General features: G+C 43.1%; 1 protein-coding gene and 1 pseudogene across 1 annotated transcript in view; both read right to left on the reverse strand.

The window, feature by feature from the left end:
- Window positions 1-26,690, reverse strand: part of CTNNA1 (catenin alpha 1) — a 301,788-nt gene that overhangs the window by 169,007 nt on the left and 106,091 nt on the right. The gene's annotated exons all lie outside the window — the stretch shown is intronic.
- LOC112471950 lies at window positions 23,223-23,341 on the reverse strand (annotated as a pseudogene).

The raw sequence follows: 26,690 nt of genomic DNA on the forward strand, positions 1-26,690 counted from the left end.
CATCCATGGAAGAAATGTCACCATCTTCCCTCAGGAACAGGCCTGGGTGGGGGTTGTCACTGGGTGGGTGAACACCCACTGGTCTTCTCAGCCAATTTGACAGTCAGGGTAAAAATAACACCAGCCGCATCATTTTCCAAAATTAAGAGCGATGCTATAGCAAATGTATGCAGATGTATACAGACACAGATGGGAACAAGTGTATTTAATTGTAAATGAGTCAGAACGGAGCAAATGAGATTTCCCTTATATTTGGGTTCCAAAAATTACAGAGAAAATGTGCCTGAGGCAGAAACAAACCAACCCCCCAACACACACACTCACACACAAATAAGGGTAGGTTATTGAGGCAGGAGCCACGTGGGAGGGAACCTTTGGCATCCAGAAGGCTGGAGTAGCTTCTGTTTCCTCTGGGAGATAGAAAGTGCCCTGGCTCTCAGAGGCCCTAAAGTGACCAAAGTGCTAATGGGATAGACACAGACACACATAGCAAGACTCATAGTGCCTCAGCTTCTTCTGGCTCAGAGATGCCAGAGAAAGTGGAGAAAGGAAGGGAGGGTTATAAGGGACTCCCCAAGGAGGGAGCCAAAGGCCAGCTTTTGTGACCTCAGAGAACAGAACTGAGGCAGAGAAAAGAAAAAAAGAAAAAAAAAAAAGAGGGAAGAAAAACATCTCTGCCTAGCTCCCTGAGGCCAGAGAGAAGAACAGAATACTTCTTGTTTGGAAAGCACCATTTCTCCTCAACAGCTTTAAAGAAGGCACCTAGCAGAGTGCAGGGCTCTTGGTAGAGGTTCAGGAAATACTAGAAGGAAAAGAAAGAGAAAGGATGAAAAAAGAAAAAACATCTCATCCTACAAATCTCTCCCATTCTGTGGACTGAAAGGTACTGCAGTGGAGAACTACGGAAGCAAAAACACAGACTGCCCACATAAAAGGGACCTGCTTCAAAAGACACAAGTGTGCCCTCCCTTATGGAACAGGGAGTATGGAGGATGGGCAGGAAAGTACTGGCCGGGGGGTTTGCATGTCCTGCCAGGCCTCCTGCCCTGATAAATTCATTCCCTCCACAGGCAGCAGTCTGAAATTTATACCTACCCACTGTGCCTGAACAATTGTAATTTGCTCCTCAGAGAACAGAAAACATTGGTTTCACCACAGTCAGGGAGCTATCCCCAGGGGCAGCAGCAACCTGACAAGCAAGCAGAGAGCTTTGTGCATCAGAGCTCAGCACCTCCTAGGCATCTAAGAAATGCCTGCAAGTAGATGAATGTATGAATGAATACATGCATGAATTCATGAACACAACAAAGAATCTTTCCCCATCCAAAATGGTCTCACTCTATGATTTGAGCCCTTTACCTCTCTCTCCCCAGGCTTGTTTCCTCTATGTACTGATGATTCTCTGCCTCCCAACCACAAGAAGCAGAAAACCCAGCCCTTTTCCTCAAATTCAGTCTTTTTTCTCGGGTCCAACTTCCCAGGAGGATTCCAGGAAGGCATGAAGCACAAAGGCTCCTCTTGGGAAAAGGGCAAGGGGAGCTTTCAATCGGGCCACCCCTGCATTCTTTGTTCATCACATTTGCCTTATCTCCCCAGGAAGCCCAGAGGGCTAGGTTGCTCTTGCTGACATTTGACCCACCCTGCTTTCCCCAAACACCCCAGTCCCACTCTGAGCCCTGCCCTAGCCCAGGATGTCAGCCTTGAAGAAAGCCCATACTGTGTGTCTGTGGTCTGCAGGCCAGTTCCAGAGATGGATCCTTGTGCTTGGAGTGCCACACCCCAGGAGAGCACACGACTCAGTTCTGCAGGTCCTCTGAGCCACCCGTCCCAGCACCATCCTGTTAAATGCCAGTGGATACAGAAGCCAAAGAAGAAAATGAAGAAAGGCCCCACAGCGTCACCCAGCACAGCTGTGAGTTGCCCAGCATTGGTACCGCAGCTCCAGTCTGCCACATGCCAGCCTGGTGGAGCCTAGGGGAATTGAAGAACCAGCTACAATCTAAGGCCTATATCTGCTTTCCACAGGCCTTATTTCTACACTGGCTTCCTACAAAACCTCAGCACCCAAGCTCTGGCTGCATTTTGTAATCTGCCTTCCCTCACCCTGCCCTTGCCTTCTGTATTTGACTCTGCATTACATGTTCTACTTTCTAGTGCCTCCATCTTCCTTTTTTTTTTTTTAAATTCTTCTTCCCCTTTCTTCTTTTCCCCTCTTCCTCACCTGTTCAATTTGCTCAGCACTTTACAGTTTAGGAAGCTGTTTCAGATACATCAGACATGATGAGTTCAGGGGCATAAGTGACAGAGCAGGGACTGTGGCATATACCAAAGTAGGCAAGTAGAAGGCAGTTTTGGGGAAGATAGAGAAAAAGAGACAGGGAATGTTAGCATAATGATTACCAGAACTATAAGAGGGAAAAGCATCTTGTAGGTGTTTCATCTCAATGCTGCTCTTTGAAAAGCAGTCTCTGTCTTTCCAACAAGCAAGATCTTGTTTTGTGAGATGTCTGCCTTGGTTTGGGTTCCTCCAAAAGGGACCCTACAACAGGAGTTCGAGGGCAAATTGTTTATTTGGGAGGTGATTCCAGGAAATGCTGGAGGGGAGTAAGGAAGTGAGACAAAGAGAGGACGAAGGCCACTAACAGGTGCCTTATAAGGTGTTAAGTTACAACATGGACAACAGGAGCTCAGATCTGCTGGGAACTCTGGAAGACAATGTGCTAGGTGCCTCAAGGTTGTCCCTGCTGAGGGTGAGGGAGCCCAGCTACACACACGCTCGGTCATTTGTTGAGAGCTGCTTCCAGAGCTGAGCCATTAACTCCCTGGTATTTCTCACTTTCCCTGCACAGAGGCCAAGTGTGCTCCTGTTTCCAGAACAAAGCTCTCAGGCAGAGTCCCAGGTGTTTGCAGTAAGCAGTCTCTGGCATGTAGAGGTGGGTACTGAGAGGACTTGAGCAGGGCAACCGCAACATCTGCTACAAACTGCTGTAGCCTTCCGATCAACACCATTTAACTTAAGCCAGTTTGAATTTCCGTCCCTTGAAACTAAACAGCCCCTCACTAAGATACCCCCCATTCCTTCAGCACTCCTAATAGCTAAGCCCCCTCACTCTCATCTCAGTGGCCTTCAAAGTTCCCTCTTCTCCACCTCAAAATGTCTTTGAATTTTCGCCCAGTCTTTTTCCCTTTGCTCTGGGCTCAGAATATTTTTCTCTCACCTGAATTTTTGTACACACACACACGGACACACACACTACTTCCTCCAAGGCTTTGTTCTGTTTAGTTACCTTTCTTGAATGATGAGCAGGAGCTCAGAAGAGTGTTCCAGGTAGGGGAAGCAGCAAGAGCCTGCATATAACCTGAGTCTAAGGATGCCCCGCCCAATGGCTTCCCATGACACACAATACAAAATCCACATTCTGGAGCATGGAATTCAGATGTCTTTTCCTGTGCGTCACAATAATCAACAAACATTTATCGAGGACCTGACTGTACACCAGGCATGGGCCAGTCACCGGGAGGAACAGTGGATAATATAGACACAATTACACAGTCCCTGTCCTCATAGAGTTAATAGCCCATTGGGGGTGAAGAAGATAAGACAGGGTGAAGATCACAGGAAGGTTGCCCTTCTCTGAATCAAAAAACATTCATGGGTGGGGCTGAGAACCACCTGCCCTTCTGCTCTCTGCACCCCTCCCATCTGTATTTAGCCTCTAATAATTTTGGCCTCCTGATATTCATACCTGGTATAGCTCCTTCCCATACTATGTCAGAGGCAGTCTATATGACCAATAGAATATGGTATGTCACTTCTGATATTAGGTTATAAGACACTGTAGCTTCTGTCTTGGGCTCTCTTTCTCTCTCTCTCTTTCTCAGATCATTTACTCTGAAATTTAGTTGCCATATCATAAGCATCTCTGTGGAGAAACTGAGACTTCCAACGAACAGCCACATCTTTGACTCATCTTAGATGGAGATCCTCCAGCCCCAGTCAAGCCTCAAGATGACTGCAGAGCCAGGCAATGCAACCTCCTGAGGGATCCTAAGCCATAACCACCTCACTAAGCTGCTTCCTGACTTCTGAACCTCAGAAACTGTGTGAGATCATAAATGTTTATTTTTTTAAGTCACTATATTTTGGGATAATTTGTTATGCAGCGACAAATATACCACCTCTCACCCTATCACCTTCTCCTTGATGTCCAGGGCCTTTCTGCTTGTCCCATACGGTTTCTCATTGTCCACCTGCTCACCAACATCTCTTGGTGAGCCCAGCAGAAAGCAACACGACATAATTCCAAAGGTTTTCAAACACTAAAAGTTGGCTCAAACCCCACACACTTTTCTTTTCCTTAGCAGTTTTTCCCTTAATTTATGTTCCCTTATAGAATTCAAGGGAGAAAAAGAAGCTATAAATTTCTGATTCACTTATACTCACCTCTTCTCTGTGACCCTGTGAGAGTGATTTGGTGTGAGAGAGGTCTCTCTCCGTAAGCCCCTTAGAACTACTACTCTCTCTGCGAACAAAAGAACTGAGCTTGCCAAGAATAAATGTAACTCGAACCTTAAAAAATTGGAGCTGGCTTTTAAATCTGGAATTCGTGTTCTCTAAGAGGGCTCCAAACTTTGTAGCTTCCTTGTCCTCTTTTGATTCAGTCTCTGCTTCACTGGACTGCTCTTTCTATCGGAGATGTGCAAACACTCCCTCATAAAGGAAGGATGCACTCGAATACAAAATTATCTTAACTCTTTAAACACAGGGTTTGGACATGCTTAGAACAGAATCATAGGGCTAGCTTCTCTATCACCAGATGAGTCAAGCTCTGGACTTGGTTTTCACCGTTTTGTTTTAATTTTCTATCCTAAGAAGTAACTCTGAAAATCCTCAAAGAACATGAAACCACCCACCTGCTCCAGGTCACCCCCTTAAGATTTGCCATTATGGGACGATTTCTCCAGGCTTCGTGATAGTCCAGAGTAGAATGTAAGACAGAAAAGATAGAAGCAGTTTTAATTACTTTGGCAAAACTGGTCACGTTCCTCTCTTTTAGAATGAATGCAAATTATTCTGAAAGGCGTAAAGAAGCTAGAGGGATACAAAATACAATTTATTGAGTCTCTATTATGTACAAGAGTGTTATCTCGTTCCTCACAGGAACCAAGTGAGGGAGGATTTGGTGGCAGTTTTAGAATGTGGCTTCACATTATTTGATCTTTCTCTCACTGAGAGGTGGGATCTGTTCTATGTCCTCTCCCCTTGAATATAGGTAGGCTGATGACTTCTTTGACTACAGAATATGGTGGAAATTATGCTCTCTGACTCCCAAGTCATAAAAGGTCATAAATTTCCTGCCTTATTGGATGGGACACTCACTCTTGAAACCTGGAGTCATCATGTAAGAAGTCCCACCATGCTGTGAGGAAACCCAAGCCATGTGGAGAGGCCATGGACACATGCTCTGTTTAATAGTCCCAACTGAGCCCAGTTTCAAGTCATCCTAGCTGAAGCCCCAAACATTGTGAAGCAGAAACAACCCATCCCCACTGTGCCTTATCCAAATTATTGACCCACAGAATCTATGAGCACGACAATTTGTGGGGTTTTTAAAATATAATTGGCATACATTATATTAGTTTCGGGTGTACAACATAATGATTCGACATTTGTATAAACAGCCAAGTGATCACTACAGTAAGTTCTGCCACCATCCATCACAATTTTTTTTTTATGCCATTAACTTAGGGATTGTTTGTTACACAGTTATAGAAGACCATAACAGAATAATTAATATTGTTGCACAGATGCAGAAACTGAGACTTGGAGAAATTAAATTTTAAGGCTAGTAACTGTCAGAGGACAATTTGAACACAGGTCAAATTGACTACGAAGCTCATTGTTTATTCAGTAGGGACCCAATCAAGGATGGGATATTGGAACTAGGTGGGTGGTGAGGTTGGAGAGAATCGTATGGTTGTACTTTTCCTTAGCTGAACCACACCCCGAATCCTGTATTCACCTTCCCATCTCAGGGCAGACATGCTCACATATTTCAACTCTTGGTGACATTTGGCAAAGATTAATCTAGAGTCTCTGACTGGATATTGTTTGATGCTGAACATGAGGCAGCTGGAGCAGAACTGCTGGGTCTGGAGGCTTCATCTCCGGTACTTTAGACCTGTATGCTCTTGCCAGACTGACCCATTTTTCAGACAGAGCCTGACTTCCAGGAGATGCTCTGACCTAGCAAGTCTCTGAAGATCAATCAAAAGCTTTTGAAGATTGGCCTGAAAAAATCTAGATCCGCCTGTGAGGTGGAGGTGAGAATGTTTGGCCCTTTGTCTCTTGTGGGGTGTGGATGTAGGGTTTTCTCCTTTCTCTTCCTTGTTTACAGTGGTGCTAAGAGTTTCATTTCATTAGTTTCATAAAGTGTCTGGAGGGTGCCAGGTGTCAGGTGCTATAATAAGTGTGAAATTTAACTACTTTTTCATCCAAGCAAAAAATCCAGCCTTAGAGATTCAAGAACTGGAAATCTGCTTGTAAAAGGCAGGAACCCTATTGTCAACTTTAAATGAATTGCAAGTGAAGCATGAACAGGCACCAAATTATCACCACAAGTCCTCTCAGGAACTCTGGCTCTCCAGCAAGGGACAGGCAATAAGAACTCAGTATAGGATGGGGGCTGGATAGAAGCCACAGTCCTGCTACCTCTCATGGCTGGGGACTTCCAGTGGCACATTTTTTTTTTTTCAGAATGCCTCATTCTCCCTATAGAGGCTCACCATCCCACTCCACAGACCTTCAACACCCTCCCCACATCCTCTCAGCCCACCTCCCTGCACAATAATTTCTGGTGAGTGCTGTAGGCCGAGTTTTCCAAAGGTACAGCCCTGGCCATTAACCTTTAAAGAGCAAAATGCCAATAGTGATGAGTCATAGGGAGCACACCTATTTACAGCTGCTTTTTCAGATCACAAGGTACTAGGCAAAGAGAGAAATTTGCTTTAATAACAAGCACACACTTAGAATTAATGCAGAGGAGAAAAAGCCATGAAGGGATCTGAGCAAGCCACGGAGAATCCAGGTCAAATGGAGGAGACACTGGGCAACACATTGAAAGAGGGTTCTGGGGCCAAAGCTACTTCCCAATTCTATAGGAAAGGTAGATTAGCATTTACCGAGCTCTTACTACGTGTAAGGTGCCACGCAAGATATTTTACATCCATTACATAGTCCTCGTTTTAAACCTGTGAGATCCCATTTCATGAATGAGTAAACTGAGGCTCAGAAAAAAGCAATTAATTAACTGAGTTACCTGTCCCAAATCACACAGCTAGTGTGGGAGAAACCTGGGACTCAACTCCAAATTTGTTTACTCTGAATTCTTTATTTTACCTACTATTGGAGAGAAGTATTTATTATCCTTGCCTTTGCACAGTATCCCAGTGTGTGACCCCCTATCCTCCTCAAAATGAAAAAAGAAAAGAATAAAAAAGTGATTCCTAACACGTGTATAGAATGACCTGAATTAAAGAATCTTTCATACCCCTTGAGAAGGTCCCAGAAGAAACTCTGAACATTGACACTTGGACTCAGAAGCCGGAATCTGTGCTGTAGAAGCACCCACCAACTCTGCTTCCTAGTCTTTCCAGTCTCCTTCATAGCCAAGCCTAAACATCAGCCTATCCATAATGCTTCTCGATTACTTACACTTCTTTCTCTCTAAATTTGCTTAAAATTAACTCCAAATACCCATCTCTTGAGGCTGGCAGAACACTGATGCCCAGACATTTTGCCTACCCTCACAAAGCTTGGTTCCCAGGAAGGGTTAGGGAGGTTATTCCACATGTCAGCCACATAGGCCAGCACTGACACAGCCATCATCCCAGCCCATTGGTCCCTTTGGATCAGGAAGCTCTATTGTTTTGGGGCTGGACATAGGGCAGAGGGTCCTTGAAGCCCCACACTCTCCTGCACACTCCTTCAGAGGTACTGCCGAGGAGTGGGGTTCAGGCCTGCGCAGCCTGGAAGATCCCGGACTTTAGATTTCTTCCCAACCTGGCTGCCCTCCAGGGCACCCTCCTCTCTCCCGCCAACTCTAGGACCCTAGTGCAGTCCCATCAGTGAGCATGGGTTTGGGAGAAGAAAACAAAACAACACAAGATGGAAACTTTCTGTTCATTCCCCATAATTTCCTGCGGCAGGAAATGAACCCACTATTCATTCAGCTGCAAGCCAGAAACTTAAGAATTATTTCCAATCTCTTACTTCCTCTTACATTGTAGAATATTCAATCCATCAGCCTATTGCTTCTACTTCAAAACATATCCAGAATCTAACCACTTCTCAACACCCCTAGTGCTACCAACTTAGTTCAAGTGCCCATCATCTCTTATTTGAACTATTGCATTCCTAACTAGTCTTCCTACTTCAATTCTCACTCCTTTTCAGTCTATTTTAAACACATCTAGATTTACACATCTAGTCTAATACAATAGCCTCTATCTACGTGTGGCTATTTAAATAAATTAAAATTAAATAAATTAAAATGTTATTCCCTTAGTCATATCAAATGCTCAGTAGCCACATGTGACCAATGGCTACGATATTGGACAGAGTAGACAAGGAACATTTTCATCGTTGAAGAAAGTTCTATTGGACAGAACTAATAGTGAACCTTTTAACACTTTAGTCAGATCATGTCTCTCAACTGCTCCAAATGCTCCAATGATTTCCCATCATAGTGATGAAAACAAAACAAAACAAAACAAAAACTGCAGACCTGAGCATGATCTACAGACATTATGTAACCAGGTCCCCTGCAATGTCTCCTATCTCATTTCCACCTCTCACTCAGTTGCAGCCTCTGGTCTCACACATACCAAGCATGCTTCTTCTTCAGGGCCTTTGCACTTGCTATTCCTTTGCCTTGAACACTCTTCCCTTAAATATCTCATGGCCCACTCCCTCATTTCATTTAGACCTCTGCTCCAATGTTTCCTCTCCCACAACTACCACATCTTTTTGAAAAAGGAGTCATGTCCTCTCCTTCCAATTCAGTTACTCTCTAGCCACTTATTCAGCTCTATATTTCTTTACAGCACCTCTCACTGCTTGACATTCTATACATATTTATTTGTTTACTGCCTCTCCCACTAAAACCCATGCTCCATGAAGACAAAGGCTTTGTGGCTTTGTTCACTGCTCTATCCCCTTGTGCCTAGAACTCTGCCTAGCACATAAGAGAGACCCATGAATTGTTTATTGATTTACTGACTGCATGTTTTTGTACTGCAAATGTACCTGAGGCAAAGAATTACACAGGACTTGGCCACCTTCTTGGAATGGGGAAGAGGAAAAAAAATGTATAGAGAACAAACTAATTAGTATTTTAAATTATCCTGTTACAAACCTATATTATAGAATTTGGTGTACAGGATATATGTTGTATTTTATACTTATATAAGGCTTGTTTTGAAAAAGTGCATTTGGTCCAAAGTTTGATATATTAGGAAACAATCTGTGTAAAAATACAAATTTTGCATTTGCTTCTGTACCACTTTATGACAAAAAAACACTAGGTGAGCACAGATAATTGCCTTTACTTGAACCAACCTGCATAGAAATACACAAAACATCACCCATAACATATGTAGTGAACTGAGCTACTTCAATTTACCTAATGTGTTATGAGCCACACCCATCGACATCTGGCGTTACAACTTTTCATCAAATTTTAGGTAACCCTCCTTCTACTACTTCACAATAACTCACAAGCTGCAGTTTTTCTGACAACCATTTCCACAAACAAACTTCAAGTCTTTTTCAAATCAAAGAGCCATGTTTACTATAGTATTTATGTTTTTCTCAACTACTTAACATCTATAAAGCTGTGCTACCATTTTTGTTAGGTTCCTATCTCTTTTTAATGTATCACTGGTGAAGTTTTCACTATTGAGCCCCCATCTCCATTTTCTGATAAGCCCTGAGGGATTTTGCAAACCTCCATGATTTTTAGGAGCACACAAGTCACTTTATAACAAAACTGTCTGTCCTTGGGCACATCTATCCTCTCCCCCATCCCACAGCTAAAATGAAAGCACCTGAAGGGCAGAAAAGGTTTTTGATTCCTTTTTTAATCCCCAAGTCCCCCTCGCCACTCCAAGACAGCACATGTAACAGCTACTCAGGAAATGTATGTTGCTTAATTTATTCCACTTAGCCTCTTTTCAGGAGATCCGCCATTAGATTCTAATAACCTGAGCTTGGAACTGGAGTGGTTAAAAGAACTCTGAAGAGACTGCCCAAGGAAGGTTTTTATGGGAGCATTGTCCTCCCAGAGCTTCCAGGAGTCCCACTGCAGGAAACCATTAATTTTCATCTGAGCGGATGGGATCCAACCCCTTCTCCCACTAATACCCCCCACCCCCATGGTGGAGAGTCCTCAGGCCATGAAGAGAAGGCAGGCACAAGACCCTGGAGGATGTGCTGGCAGGAGGCCCTGCAGCACCCAACGAAGGATGCAGCATCTGTTCAGTGAGGCCCCTTGTAAGATACATTAACATTACAAAACTTAATGGACCAGAAAGGGAAAAAATTAACATAAATTACCTTCCGCTAAAATCCTGCCTTCCTTGGCAGCTAGAGAAAAACTTCAGTGCAGTGCCAGAGGAAAATCAGGCCTTTGGAAGCAGAAGCCTTAATGGGCTAAAATATCACCTCCGACCCTCCCTCGAAAACAATAACTCCCCAGTCATCTGGGCCTAGTAACAATTTATGCAGGGCAAGTGGCACAGAGAAGCTTGTTTTATTTATGCTGCTTTCTGTCTAGTGCTTTGTGCAGTGTGGGTTTTATGTAGGTTTTGCTGGGTGTGAAATGCTTTCCTTGGGAAGATGGTAACTTCTTTCTATTTGGGGAAACTTGGGGATGTCCCTGGTCCCCACCGGGCCTCCTTAAGTCCTGGTAGTGAGTGAGTGATCCTTAATAGGAAACTACCTCCAAGGCCTCTTTGGATGAAAAAGTTATATCTCCCTGCCACTCCGCATGCCTCCTACCTCCCTCATGCTATAAGGCTCAACAAGAGAGCAGAATTCCTCTGTATGAAACCTTGAGTTTCCAGGGAGACAGGCTAGGGAAAAGAGAAAAGAAATGTGAGAAGGTTTTGATGGAAAATGGGTGTACACAGTAAGGTAGCAAGTTGGTATTAGAGAAGAAAAGTTAGACAGTGGCTAAGAGATTTCTAGGAGACTTTAAATAATAGTGATGCCCAAGACACAATTTTAAGTTATTGGCTGTGTGGTATGTGACCCCTTGTTTCCCTCAAGTTTTAGTGAAAGTCTACCACACATACCACACTCACTTTGGAGAGTGAAAAGATATTGGCAGCATGAGAGGAGAAAAACCTAAGGCGCACGCACAGGTCGAGAATTCAGCAGAAACAAGTAATAAGGGAAAATATTTTTATAGCACTTATGGAGTGGTAGATACAGTGCTAAGTGCTTTATATTCATGTTACTGGTAACTCATTTAATGCTCATACCAACCCAACAAAGGAGCGGCTTCAACTCTCCCTATTTTACATACAAGGAAACTGAGGCACAGAGAAGTTAAATAACTTATCCAAGGTCACATCACAGTGGCAGAGCTGGGATGTGAACCTAAGTTCCAAAGCCATTCTCTTAAACACTAAATACTACCATCCCTCAAAAATTACCAAGACAGAGTTCAGGACATAGGTTTCCTATTATACTCGGGGATTGCAGCAGCATAAGGTGAGTCCTTCTAACTGAACATGGAGGGAAGGGTGACCCCAGGAGGCTGGGAGACTTGGATAAACTCAAGAATCTGACAGTTGGGCTACATTTAAATTAGGAAGGTAGGGCCAGGTGATAGCCAAAGTCCTTTCCTGTGTTAAGGGTCTGTGAGACCAAGACAGGGGTTCTGCCCTGGAAGAGACTATGGTGTTGTGGAGGGGACACATATCTGGAACAAGTTAAATAGCTTTCTAGGGAATAGTCAGAGAGCCTACCATGCAACAAGGCAGTACAAAATCCAGTGTGAGTTCTTTGGGTCAAAATGATATATGTTGGATGAAATGCTAAATAAAAGGCTTAGGGAAAAAAAAAACCCGGGACAATTCATGGAAGAAGTGGCCTCCTACAGAACGGTAGGCTGGGATCACAAGGCCCTGGAGTCTCATTTCAAGAATTTCTCAGCCCTAACCCCCTTTTTTCAGACTCCTTCCTCACTCTCTATTTCCTTCTATTTCCCAGACTTTTTCCTAACAAATCAGCAAAACACAAGGGAGGGCCTTGTGGAGAGTTGAAAGCAGGATAGTCAAGGGCAGGGTCAGTCAGACAGTTGGTAGGGAAATGATCTACAAAGTCTATGGTTCCCAAAAATGGTCTGCAGGCTCAATCTCAAGGAAAATTTGAACTTGCCATCCCAAATCATCTTTGTTTAACATTTACTTTTTAATGAAGATATAATTCACATAACATACTATTTTAAAACATACAAGTCTATCTAACACTAGAACATTTCATCACCCCAGAAAGAAACACAATGTGCATTAGCAGCTGTTCCTCATTTCCCATTCACCCCTGGCCACTACTAATCTACTTCCTGTCTCTATGCATTTGCCTATTCTGGATATTTCAAATCAAAGGAATCATGTAATGTGTAATCTCTTGTGTATTGGTTTCTTTCACTTTGCATAATATTTTCAAGGTTCATCTATATTGCTGTATGGATCAGTACTTCATTGCTACTGGTTCCTAGCTCCAGCAGCTTCTGTTTCAGATAAACTGATCTATTTCCTCTGTAGTCTCCTGTTTCTCCAGTTTTCAGAGTGGCATTTTTGTCCCGTGAACTAGTTTCTGATAGGTCTCAGAAAAGCTATTGATTTTCAGCTTGTTCAGCTTTTGTCTTATTGTGAGGCAGCTGGGATTTTGATAGGAATTGAGTTAAATCTGTAGATTAATTTTGGGAGTATTGCCATGTTAACAGTACTGAGTTTTCCATGAACATGGGATGTTTTTACACTTATTGAGATTTTCTTTAATTCTTTTCAACAATATTTTTTTATTTTTCGGTGTACCTTTGCTTAACTTTTGTCTTTCCCTGGTTCAGCTGGTGTAGAGCTCAAGGGTTAAGATACGAAAAGGCATAGGGGGGTTGTCACTATTTCTTAGCCAGAGGCAAGACCAGGGCTCCCATGAGATGACTCATGCTGGTTGCTGGGCAGTTACTTAAGGGTCTTCATGCTGAAGTGCTAGGAACAGCTGTTAGTCAGTGTGAACATGGCACTGTCCTACTCTGGGTCACCTGCTGACTCTCAGTTCTTGAACCCTGAGGTAGGAAATCTGTCAGGCTTACCATTCCAGGAAAGCATCTTCTTGGGCTAGCCTTGGAGCAGTAGCCCCTGTGACCCTAAAGTCTCTTCCCCAGGTCCTATCTGCCCTTGACATTTCCCTTGCCAAAAAGGACAAGGTGCCTTCTCCAAGAATGTCATTAACAGAGGACAAACACCATGCAAAGTATATTTCTAAGCCTTTCCCTAATCACATCAAAGTCCTTTGCAAAGAGTCTTCTGGCCTAACTACAGTTTGATAATTACAAGTTATTTTTTAACAGAAATACTGACTGTGGGAAGGCAGGTTAGAGCAAATTCGATTAATATTAAAGCCATGGTTAGATCATTATGAAACTTCAGGGTATTTTTTTTTCCATCAGCTTCTCCCTGTTTCCCCCACCTCCATTTCTGGCCTGGCTGAGCTGGAGACTCGCCTAATACAAATAACATTATTAAAATAAAATCATGCAAAAGCTCAGGGGAACATGCCTGAGTAATGGAGAAGATAATAAGCTTGGACAACTACCCCAGCCCTCTCCTCTTACTCCCTCAAGGCAGGTGAAAGTTCACAACTGATTTGGGATCCCCTCTAACAGTAAATGGGAGGAAAACTATTGCTTAAGTGGTTTAAGAAAAAAAATGTAATAATGTACCAGATTGCTATCACTCCACTGATACTTAGTCCCTGCGTCTCTGAAGTAATTTCCACTCTCTAAGTTATGATGCGGGGAGCTATGGGTGTTGAACAGAACAAAGAGATAAATTCATGAGAAATAAACTAACACAGAGGTGGCTTTGTTTATTCATTCATTCGTCATTAGTTCATGAAACATTTGAGAGCTGACTGTCCCAGGCACTGAGCCGGCTGCAGGAGATGCAGAGATGAAGGAAGTGGGGGAAACCATCTCTGCCCCCTAAGTTGCTCTTAGGCTATGGGGAGAGGTGAATGTGTAGCCAGATTAGCTATACTACTGGCAAATTTGTTGCTTTCAAGAACCTGTAATTTAAGACTCTTTCTTCTCTTCAATTCGGGTTGGCGCAGGAAAGGTAGGGAGTGGTCGTCTCACCTCTGCCTCTAGGGGCTGGAAATTCGACCTGCTAATTCATCATTTAAAAGAAGAAAGAAAGAAAGACAAGAGAAAGGAAAAAAGGAGTAAGGAGAGAGGAGGGAGGAAAGTTGTCCTGCCCTAGACAAAGTCATCCTTTGGAATGCACGACTTGGTTGGTCTCAGAGGTCTGATTCTTTGGGCATAGGGTCTGGTGTAAGGGGTGAGGGAGATTAACAAAAGATTATGAAACAAAACCAAGAAGAGTGTCTGAACCTAGAGGGTAACATTTGGTAGAAGTTGTCACCCACGACATGGAACTCCTCTCTGCCTACCTTCCCAAGGGTGAGAATAAAGAAGAGGATGGCCAAGAAGTGTCTTGAGTTATGTGGAGAAGTGTCAAGGTCACAGCTCTCATGCCAGCAGCAGCAGCAGCGACAGCAGCATCCCACTGTGGGGCAACTCTCTTGGGAGCAACTAGGGTCTGCTTTACCTGATTACCATAAAAATTCTATGGCTTTTTATTGTTGGTCATGATGGCCATGTTTTTGGCTCCTCCAGTCCTGGATGTTTGGTGAGAGTCATCTCTCAAATCTTCTCTCAGTGCGAAATGGATTGCTGCATTTCCAGGGCTTAATTGTCTTCACCAGCTAAAAGCACTCTGCCAGTAATGAAAATACATCCACTCTTTGATAATAACTCAGCCAGCTTTAGCTTACATTTTATTGGACACCAGCCCAGCTTGTTTCTAAGGACATCTCTGATATGAAGCACAGAAAGCTGTTGGCGGGGTAGAGGCTGGGAGACACTGAAAAAGTCTGGGGAGCAAAGGGCAAAAGGGTACCCAAGGCTGCCCTTCTTACTCCCTCAGAGTATATGACTTTCCAAAATGACACTGTTCCTTCCCAAGGAGCTAAAGGCTGTGACTACTCAAAATTTAAAACCCTTTGTTTCTCATGGAACATGAATGACAGCAATAGCGATAACAATAACTATGACAATCTATAGTTTTCAAAGGACATGGAGATATTCTCTCATTCAATCCTTACCACATCCCTGAAAGGCTAGCAGAACACATGTTACTGTGTAATTTCTGTAGATACTGAAACTAAGACTTAAGGAAGAGAAGTGACTTACTCAGTGTCATCAGTCAGTGTTAGAGTCAGTGTCTGATACCTGAACTGGGCAGTATTTCTATAACTCCACACTCTGGGGTGGGATGACCCCTGGAGGGAGTAATGGTACAAAATGGTTGGTAAGGCCTGTAGGGACTTACGCAGTCCTGAAAGATCACATTTGAAGAACTTAAAACAGGCTCTGAGTTCCCTCAATCCTATCTCTATAAACTCCTCTTATACCAGTGCTCCAGCCACACTGGCCTCCTGTGGCCTGTAATCTTTTTGCTGCTGATTTTTTGTCTGTTTGTCTTTGTTCTTTTTTTAATTTTGTTTTTTGTTTTTGTTCTTGTTTTCTGCCAATATTCTTGAGCACCAACGTACAGCCAGCTGTGCCCCACTTCTCCCTTGGTCACAGAAGCCTAGTTTTACTTTCAGACGCCTGGTTTTTGTCAGAAATTTTGAGCACTGGTTCTCAAACAATGTTCAGTAGAAGCTAGGCTGCGCCCCTGCCCAACTCTAACCCAATCTGAGTCATTCATTTCTCTTGCTAATAATCAGTTTAGGAATGAGCGTGTGATGAAATTTTGTTGTGTTGTGAGATGTGAGATGTGAACATAAATTGACGCAGAGTCAAGGGAAGGGTTTCCTTGTTCTCAAAAGGGAAGGGTTTGGTCTCTTCCTCTCTGCCTCTGGACACGGAAGATGAGGAAGTTGTATGAGGTTGGAGCTTTAAAGCCATCTTGGCATCTGGAAGGAAGTCACCACAAGAGCAAAAGGAAGGAAATGGTTTGGCCCTAGATGATGTTGATTTGCTAAATTAACCAGTCTTAAAACTCTATCCTCTCCACTCCCAGTTTCTTTATGTGAGGTAATAAAATTCCTTATTTTTCGCATCATTTTAAATTGAGGTAACTTCTCTTTCTTTCCACTGAAAGCATTCTAAATGATACACCTTTCTGTTCCTCAAACCCTCCAAGACTGTTCTCATTTCAGGGCTGTTCCCACTGTCTAAAGACATTTTTCCACCTGATGTTCACATGGTTGTCTCCTTCTCATCATGCAGGTCTCAGTTCAAATGTCACTTTTCTGGAGAGACATTCTATGAACTACCCCATCTAAATCAGTTTTTTAGTCACTGTGATTTCATTTTAGCACTTATTAGCATCAGGAATCATGTTTTTATTTACTTGTTTACTTGTTTATTGTCTACTTCCCTCAGTTTGGTGTAAGCTCCATGTGAGTAAGAACTGTGCCTGGCTTACTCACCACTATAGTATTCCTAGCACCTGGCACAGAGCCTCCCACATAGTAGGTGCTCAGTAAATAATTGGTGAATGAATAAATGAATCCCAGAGACAATCTCACCACGCTGCTCCCCAGTCTCCCTCTCCCCTATGGCTGTTTGGGTAATATGTCTGTATCCTTGGCCTTTCATCATTTCCTTTTACAAAAATCTAAATCTCAGCACCAGTAAGAAATAAAGAAGGCAGCAGAAAAGAAAAATATCATAAAAGCAAAATTATTTTAGGCTTAAATGTTACAGGAGAGCAGGCTGATTACATAACATATGTAGATCTATGCAAATTACCATGCAAGTTAAATAGGGGAGAAGTTTGAAGTAGTGGGAAGTTCAGAGTCCCATGTTGAGCGCGTTTTCCTTCTCACCAGGAAGTGGTATCAACTTCTTAGGCTCAGAAAGTGAGGATGCTGACAAATAGTGAGAGAAAAATCAATTGAGAGTTACACAAGTAAAAAAGAATTTAATTTAGTTGTTGGGTTTTTTTTTAAAGATAGAAATAAAAAACATTCCACTTATCGACTTTAAATAGTAGAGACAGGAAGCATAAAACTCTACTCAGTTTTATGTAATGGCCAACTAAGATTACAGAGGAAGATAGAAAAAGGAAAGAGACAAGAGGAAGGGAGAGATTGAGAAACAATTCTCAAATGACCCAAACCCTTTAGAAGCAAGATCTATCTATACAATGATAATTCTTTATAGTCACAGAAAACAAACAAAAACAAATAAAATCCCACTCACACAAACAGCCCTCTGGGTTAAAAAATATATATATATATACACGCACACACATATATACGCATTTTCAGATTTAGTTAAAACTATTTAAATTCCTACCTAAAATGTGGGAGAAAGGATACTCGCTCATTCATTTGTTCAACAACTATTTTGGGAGTATCCATGTATGTCCTGGGCCTTGAAGTAGGTGCTGGAGAACCTCTGAAAATAGGATGTGGCACAGTACAAGGTTCGCATTCTACCAGGTTCTCTATTCTAATTTTCAAAGCAGTAATATTCTATACCTGCCTTCTCTAGAAAGAAAGGATTCTCCATCTCATTTTACAGAAGAAAAGGTCCATTTTTCAGAGCATCACATTGTGGGCAGTCCATGTGCATTTGTCTATAAAGGACTTGAGGGCCCTGTCACAATTTCCCACAGCTAAGCACCAATGAAATTGCCTTTTGGCTAAGATCTCAAGGGGATGCCGACCTTACATGCTCGATTTTGTAGGATATTACTGATTTCAAACATTCTGAGCCAATGTCATCCTCAGCTCCTCAGCTATCACTCTGGCCACCATAATACCTCACTTCAGTCATCACAATAATCCCCTGACTGGTCTCCCCGCTCCCAACCTTGCCTTCCTTTCATCTGTGCTCCACACAGCTGCCACAGCCATCCTGTTAAAATCTAAGACAGAGCTAGCCTCTTCTCTGCTCCGAGCCTGTACTGGCTTCCCATTCACTCAGAGGATGATCAAAAGTCCTTACAGTGGTCTACAGTCCCGTTTCTCCAACCTCTTGTTTTCCTCCTCTCCCCTGACCTTCCTGCTCACTCAGCTTCAACCACACACTACCCACAATCCTACATTAGTCTTTGCCTGGAGTATTGTCTCCCACACACTCCAAAGGTGCATGGATTGCTCCCTCACCTTTCATGTCTCAATTCAATTGTCACCTTCTCAAAGAGGTCTTCCCAACTACCCTATTTAAAATCACAAATCCCTCTGCTCTCCACACTCCTTATCTTCTTTCCTGGCTTAATTTTTCTCCATAGCTCTTATCACTCTCTAACTTATTGCACATTTCACTCATTTGTCTTATTTATTATCTATCTCTATTCCACAAAGTAAAAACTCCAAGAGAGCCTGGATTTTTGTCTGTTTTATTCACTGCCGTACCCTCAAGTCCCTTGAAGAGTGATTGACAAATTAGGCACTCAAAAAGTATTTGTCGACAGTACTTTAATTTAAATTGACTTAGTCTTATGGAAAATGTGACTACATTCTTCTCATTTTTGTCATTTTACAGAGGACCAGTGAAAACTTCATCAAAGGTTCAGCCTAGTCTTCACACTAATGATTGGGAAGCCCTAACCCAAAAGCTGTAAGTCCCTGGAGACAACCCTGGGCCTGACCCCCTAAACCAGTTCCAGAATGGGTGGGCCCTTATTCACAGTCAGCTCACATCGGCTAGGTGCCTGAATAGCAAATGTCAGAGCTTCTTTTTAAACGCAGGCCGATTTACTTTGCAGACAGTGGGGATGCATTTTAATTTGTTGATGTGAAATCTTAATTGAACTAAACTGCTAGAGGTAGTCTCTGTTCTCTGTCATAGTCTTAATTTAGTTGGCAAAACAAGATATCATCAGCGGAAAATCACGGGCAAAGATGCCGTGCCCAGAGGGTTTGGGGAATACCCTTCTACATTTGGAGATGGGTTGGTATGTGACTGGCACAAGCATGAACCCCATTCACACAACTCAAGACACCACCTTGGCTTTCCAGAGATACTCAGGGGGCATCACATAGGCTCAGACACGTGGACCCTCCCAAAGCAGCCAGGCTAACATTGCTCCCCTCCTGTATTCCATGTTCTGTGTTTAGCATTAGAGCAGGGAAGAGGCGGGGGATTTCTCATCTGAAGGTACAGAAGTATGGGAGGTGCCAGTTGTCACACAACTCAAGACAACACCTTGGCTTTCCAGAGATACTCAGGGGGCATCACATAGGCTCAGACACGTGGACCCTCCCAAAGCAGCCAGGCTAACATTGCTCCCCTCCTGTATTCCATGTTCTGTGTTTAGCATTAGAGCAGGGAAGAGGCGGGGGATTTCTCATCTGAAGGTACAGAAGTATGGGAGGTGCCAGCTCTATCACTCACTTGCCATAGGACCTTCAGCAGGTTACTTCCCCTACCCAGGCTGTGGTTTCTCCATCTGTGCAAGAAGGAGGTTGGAATTCATTTCTTAAAGGCTTCAATTGCCAATATGGAACACAGAACTCTCCCAGGACCCTCAAGATTGTGTCAGCATCCTGGGTGAGGCTCCTGACTCTTGCCCACAAAATCCTTGATGAATACTTGGCCATGGAATATGCTCATACCAATGGCCTTACCATCTCCTACAGGGGTTCAGGCCACAAGCCTTTCACTAATGTAGTCTTGTCCCTGACCCATAGAATCTCAGGTTGTGATTCCGGTTAAGCCCCTGGGAAGAGGCCTTAGGAATCATTCTCTTGGTGACAGATGCCCACTCCATCTGTCTCAGACTTCTGTCCCCAGGGGCCTTCTACATAAGCTACTAGTCCCATCCTAGAAGCTTCTATCTACTAGGCCTGTCCATATCTGGAGAAGCTCCTGCTGGGGCCTTGCTCCAAGCTCACTCAGCTGCAGCTACCCAAACAAGAAGAGGCATTTGGCAGGAATTGGCCCCCTGGACAGTTCAGCTCAGATTCCTGCATGATCTTATTTCAAGGACTGTCTCTGCAGGGAAGTTCCCAGGGAAGTGACTCAGGCCTTGGTATCTCTCTCTGAAGCACAGCTGTAGAAGGGCTAGGGGCAGCTTCTTTGAAGGTCAGATTCCTAAGCTGGCAGGTTCTCACTCTGGTGACTCATTGGCTGGGGTGCATGTCCAAGAACCTGCATTTAGTCACAGGTTCTTCTCATGCTAGGAATCAGGTGCCAGGAGGTTTAGCAAAGAGACATGCCATGTAAAAGGAAGATTACAGCTTTGCAGTAGGAACCACCTGGCAAGTCCCTTCTGTTCACTGAGCCTGTTTCTTCATCTGTTAGGTGGGGATAATAATACCTCCCTCAGAGAACTGTTGGGAGAACTAGGCGCTGTAATGCTTCTAGAGTGCCTAGCCTTGTGCCTATTCCAGAGACTGTACACCCCGCATGGCATAGTTTGTTATTATTATTAACGTCCTAGCACAGTGCCTGGCATCCAGAAAGTGTTCAGTAAATGCAAGGCAATTGTGATCATCATCCACCAAAGGACATACAGAGCTGCAGCGCTCCTTTCAACTCTTTGGAGATGGTAGCAAACTGCAGATCACCCAGACACATCCAGGAGGTTCCTCTCTCCCTAAATTCTTCTGTCCTGCTCTGCTTCCTCCTCAGTCCGTGAGGAGGCCAGAATCAGGAAAGCTCTGGTAGCTGGTCGGTGGGATCATGACATTTTGGAGATAAACTGTGAGCTCTGCCTCCCTCTACCCTTGGCAGAAATTGGAGATAGATTTTTCCATCACAGGATGGAAGGTTTGAGGATGTCAATTTAAAGCCAGCAGGGTTTCTTATACAAGAAGGGTCTGGGCTTATGAGCAGCCTTTCTTGAGGTGGGGTCCTTTGTAGACTGGGTTCAGCATTTGATTAAGACTTTACATCAGAAACTGCCCTCAAATTCTTAAGTAAAAATTGGATGCAATGACTCATAGGCTTGGGTAGAATTATAACCAAAGGGTCAAAGGAAGCCCAGAACCAAGGCCACAGGGACTGGAACTAGGGACTCAATATAGAGGGACGTGCTCTCCCATGAAGAAACTAAAACCTGGTGACGTGATTGAGACTTGGTCACTTTACGATGGAAGGCTAGAAAAGGTCAGTTATGGGCAGATCTGTGGATGAGGCAGCTCCAGGCAGAGTTAATGCAATAGACAGTGCAAAGGTCGTAAGGCAGGAATGAGCTTGTTCTAGGAACAGAAAGAAGCCAATGTGGATGAAGAGCAGTGAGCCAGGAAGAGAAGAGTACGAGATGACAGTAAAGAAGGATCTTGTAGGCCAAGCTATGGAATTTTTATTATATTCAAAGGACTGCAGGAAGCCTTTGGAGGGTTTTAAACAATAGAGGGAGGTGATCTAACTTAAGTTTTTAAAAGAACATTCCGGTTACTGTATGTAAAGGAAACCAGAGGTCAAAGTAGAAGGAGGGTTTAGAGAAAAGGCTAGGACAGGAGCAGATTTGGGGACAGGTGGGGATAAGAGTTCTGCTCTGGTCATATTAAATTTGAGATGCTGGTTAGTCGTATTAGTATCCTAGGCCTGCTCTAATAAATAACCACAAACTAGGTGGCTTTAAACAACTAAAATTTATCCTTTCACAGTTCTGGAAGCCAGAAGTCCAAAATTAAGGTGTCAGCAAGGCTGATTCCTTCTGGGTACTCTGAGGAAAAATGTTTCATATCTCTCTCCTAGATTTGGTGGTTGCCAGTGATCTATGGCTTGTAGACACATCATTCCAATCTCTGTCTCCATCTTCACATGGCATTCTCCCCGTGTGTTTCCTGCCTTCTGTATGTCTCGATGCCTTCTCTTCTTCTTATAAGGACACGTCACGTTGGGTTTAGGGCTTACTCTCATCCCTTATGACCTCATCTTAACTTGATTATATTTGCAAAGACCCTATTTTCAAATAAGATCATAGTCACAGGTGCAAAATATTAGGACTTCAATATATCTCTTTGGGAGACACAATAGACATCAAAAGAGATGTTAAGTGGGCTGATAGGTATACAAGCCCGAAGTTTAGAGGAGAGATCCAGTTTACAGATATGAATTTGACAATCATAGAAAAACAGCCATGGGACTTGACACAGATAGAGAATAGAAGATGTGCTAGGTTGAGCTCTGGGACTGTCCAATATTCAGTGATTTGTGGAAGAGAAGGAGCAAACATAGGAGACTGAGAAGAAGTGATCAGTGAGGTAAAAAAAAAAAACAGGTGAGAATGGTGTCCTAAAAGCCGAGAGATCATATTTCAAGATAAAAGTAGCAGTCAATCTTGTTGAGAAGTAGCTCTCAGACCCAGCAGCATGTTGACCATTGGTGATCCTAACATGATTAATATCAGTAATGGGGATGGGAGTCCACCTGGAGGAGCTGAAGAGAGAATGTGAGGAAGTGGAGACAGCAACTATACACAACTCCATCAAGAATTTTTGCCGCAAAGCACAGTAGAAAAATTAGGTGGCAAAAGAGGGGAATGTAGGGAGTGTTGTTCGTTTATGTTTTAAAGCTGGAATACACTAGAAAATATTTGTATGATGTTGAGCATGTTCTAGCATAGCAGTTGGCCGTTGATGGGAGCAGGGACACTCAATCCACTGTATAAAGAGGGAAGGCAAATTATGTGAGTACACATACAGATAGGTAAGTAGAATTGGTGCTCAGAAAATTTGAGAGCACCTTGTGTAACTGCTTCTATTTTCTTATTTTTTTATTTTATTTTATTTTTGTGCATGCACTTTGGTAAGTGACTTTGACAACCTTAAGAAGCACCTTTTTCCCAGGGCTATTGGATAAGGCTGGCGTCATGCTTTTTCTATATGGTTGAAGTGACTTCAGTTGACCTCAGATTGCAAAGACCTTGTCAGCTTACAATCCCTTATTTTTTATTTTTTATGCCTACAGCACCTGGTCTTCCTAGGTGGTCTCCCATCCAAGTACTAACCAGGCCTGACCCCGCTTAGCTTCTGAGATCAGATGGGATGGGGCTTGTTCAGGGTGGCATGGCCATAGACCTGCTTCTATTTTCTCCATGAGGCATGAGTCAAGGTCATCAGCTGAAAGTAAGGGGTGAAAGATGTTTGAAGAGACAGAAGAAGTTATGAAGCAGAAGTTTTGACGAGTGGGAAAGTGAATATATTCGATTACAGAACAGTACCTGTCCTCTTGAGATTTCCCATTCATACTTGGGACTCTTTCTAGACATCTTTCTCTGGGTCTTCAGCTCCTCTCAGGAAAGAGCTCTGATAGCCCTATTTAGGTCATATGCCTATCTCTGGTCCAATCACTGTATCCAGAGAATGAGCTACTGGTCAGACCTGGGCCACATGCCTACACCTGTGACTAGAGGAGCTGGTGTTATGACTAGCAGCCCCAGCAGAACCACATGGAGTAGGGGAGGGGTAGTTCCCCAAAGAAAACAGGGATGTTAGACAAAAAACAAAAGATGTCCACTATCCTCAACTGTTCTCACAGGGTTATTCTGAGGCCCAGTGAAACAATGTCTGTGAAATTGCATTGTGGATTGCATAACACTACATTATTACAGTACCACTTAATAAATGATGGATTTGATTATTTGTTCACTCAGTAAACAGTTACTGATCCTTTAAGTGAAATTTTGTGCTAGGTTCATGAAGGAGAAGAGACAAATCATGAATCAAATGTGATCCTCCCAATGAAGGAGCTTGTAGTTTAGTAGAGCTGTAATGGTCAGCTTTGCCAGGTTATGTTGTGATACCAAACAACCCCAAAATCTTTGTGGTTTATAACAGTTAAGGTTTATTTCTTGCTCATCAGCTTCAGGTCAGCTTTGGCTCTGCTCCAAGAGTTTTCTTCATTCTAGCATTCTAGCTCACGCCATTCTTGTGGCAGAAAGTAATGAGGATGCTGTGATGGCTCCTAAAGCTTCTGCTCTGATCGCTTCTATTCTCATTTGATTGGCCAAAGCAAGTCACATGACTAAAACTGGTAACAATGGGATAATGAAGTATCCTCCTTCTACAGGGAGGTATTGAAAGTCATGTGGCAATAGGTGGCAATTTATAATACATTTACGGAGAGGAAAAGTAAATAATTGGGAAAAATAATAAAACTATTACAAAGAGGTAGAAGCACATGAATACTCATTATACAATAGAAAGTGACCAGAGTTCTATGATCCAGGGCATTAGGAGTCAAGGGGGAGAGCAATTGTCTCCAGTTGGAATGATCAGAGAAGGCTTCTTAAAGGAAGAGGCTTTTGGGCTGGGTTTTGAACAGCACTAGAATATCTAGATGTATATAGAAAAAGAAGGCAGGGCATTCTAGCAGAACCATATAAGAAAGCCATAGAAGAGAGAAAGTGGGGTGCTAAAACAGGGAATAGTGAATGGTTTAGTTAGCCTAAAGCAAAGAAATTGGGAGGAAATAATGGACAGATAGCAAAATGAGTCTGTTTGCCAGCCTCTGAGAGAATACAGAAGCTCTCATCCCCGCTCCATCCAGCTGCCCAGCCAGGGGTTCCTAGACTGGGGAAGCGTCTGCAAAGGCTGATAAATAGATCCAGAGCAGGCCAACCTTTGGTTAGACTCTTCTGCCCTTCTTGGCTTGGTCAGGCTCAGGTCTTAGCCCAGAGTCAGACTCTTTCAACACCTCTTTGAAAATTTTATTGGAAATTGTACTTCTAATATTCTTATAGAGGTTTTTATGGGTTTTCAGTTTGTTTCCTCGCCTGTGTCAGCCAGTCTGATATCTAGAGGATACTCTCAAACTAGGATATGCTAAAATCACAAAAGAGTCTTCTCAGGGGCAGGGAGATGAACAAGATGACAAGATGTCATCCTTGCAAAGCAAGCCTCAGTCTTCATCCTGCTTGCTTCTCTCTTCCACTGTAGCAGTAAAATGAGTTTTTGTTTTGTTTTGTTTAGAATAACATCCCATAATTTATTTTGCTCATAATGTCGGAAAAGAAAAAATATATTGGCTATTCATAGTTGCATGCATTCCAGTATGAATTTCATTGTTTTTTGGATTCAGTTAGTTTATTATTACAGCAATGATTTGGGTTAAATGTTTATGTAACAGAAACCTTCTGTTTCTTATCATGTGATGATCAATAAAATTAATTTTATAGCAATCTTGTCTGTTTTCTTTGTAGTTATCAAATGCAGTACACAGATGGAAAAAACTTGGGAGAGTGGATCCTGGCTTATCAGAATTAATGAGCTGCCTACATGGTGGGCATGTGGTCTAATTGATACTGGTCCTGAGCAGGTTTGCACTTTTAATCATTAATGCCCTGCAGCCTGCTGGAAGCATGGAAAGAAACAGGCTGACTAGGACATGTGAGAAGACAGGGATAGGGCCACAGGGGGCCTCCCACTGTCCAGGAGGGGCCTGCCTAAAGGTACAAGTGGAACTCAGGGCCCTGTTGCTAGGAACATCTTTGTCAGTCCTGCCTCAAGGGAGGCAGGAAGATCTCTCCCTTGGGTATCTTCCAATGTCAAACATCTCAGTAGGTGCCAGGACACAGCTCAGGCCTGAGGAGAGGGTTGCATATCATTTATTCCAGCATTTATTCACTCAAAAATATGTGTTAAGCACCAACTTTCTTCCAGGCACTGGATACAGTAATAAGCAAGACAGACAGGATCTCTGTGCTTTTGGAGTTTCATTTTAGTCTGAGAAACGGACAAAAAAAAAGTTAAGGATTAAATCAGCAAAATAAGGTCAGTTAGAAATAAGTGCTGGGTAGACAATAAAAGGATAATGTGATACGAGTACTTAGGGTGAGGGGTAGACTTACTCTAGACTTCTAGTCAGGGAAGGCTGCTCTGCAGAGTTAACATTTATACTGAGACTGAGGCATGGGAAGGAACTGCTTTGCAAAATGCTGGGGGAAATGCATTCTAAATATTGGAAACAACAGGTGTAAAGGCCCCAAGGCAGGAAAACACTGCAATTGTTTGAGAAACATAAAAGAGACAAGCGTGACTGAAGCATAGTGAGAGAGAGGTAAAATGATTGGAGTTGAGGTTGGAGAGTTGAATAAAGGTCAGGTTATACAAAGTTTTGTAAAGCTAAGTGTATTTACTCAATAAACAATCAGGAAAAATTTTTTAAAAATCACTCTAGGTATTTCAAGTAGAAAAAATTTAATTCGAGGAATCAGTTGCAAACATGTTAGAGGGGCTGGAGGAGCAAAAAGATGGAGATGAGGTTTTGCAAAGATTCATAATTATAGGAAGTCACTGTCAGCCCTAGGCTGGAAGAGCAAAACGGGAAATGGTGATAACCATAGCTGAAAATCGCTGGGCCACTGATGCTGTTATTAGGAACTGAATTGCCTGAGCAGAAAACCAAGAACAAGCAACTGGCCATTTC

Source organism: Pteropus alecto, unplaced genomic scaffold (assembly GCF_000325575.1).
Source record: "Pteropus alecto unplaced genomic scaffold, ASM32557v1 scaffold78, whole genome shotgun sequence".
NCBI lineage: Eukaryota > Metazoa > Chordata > Mammalia > Chiroptera > Pteropodidae > Pteropus > Pteropus alecto.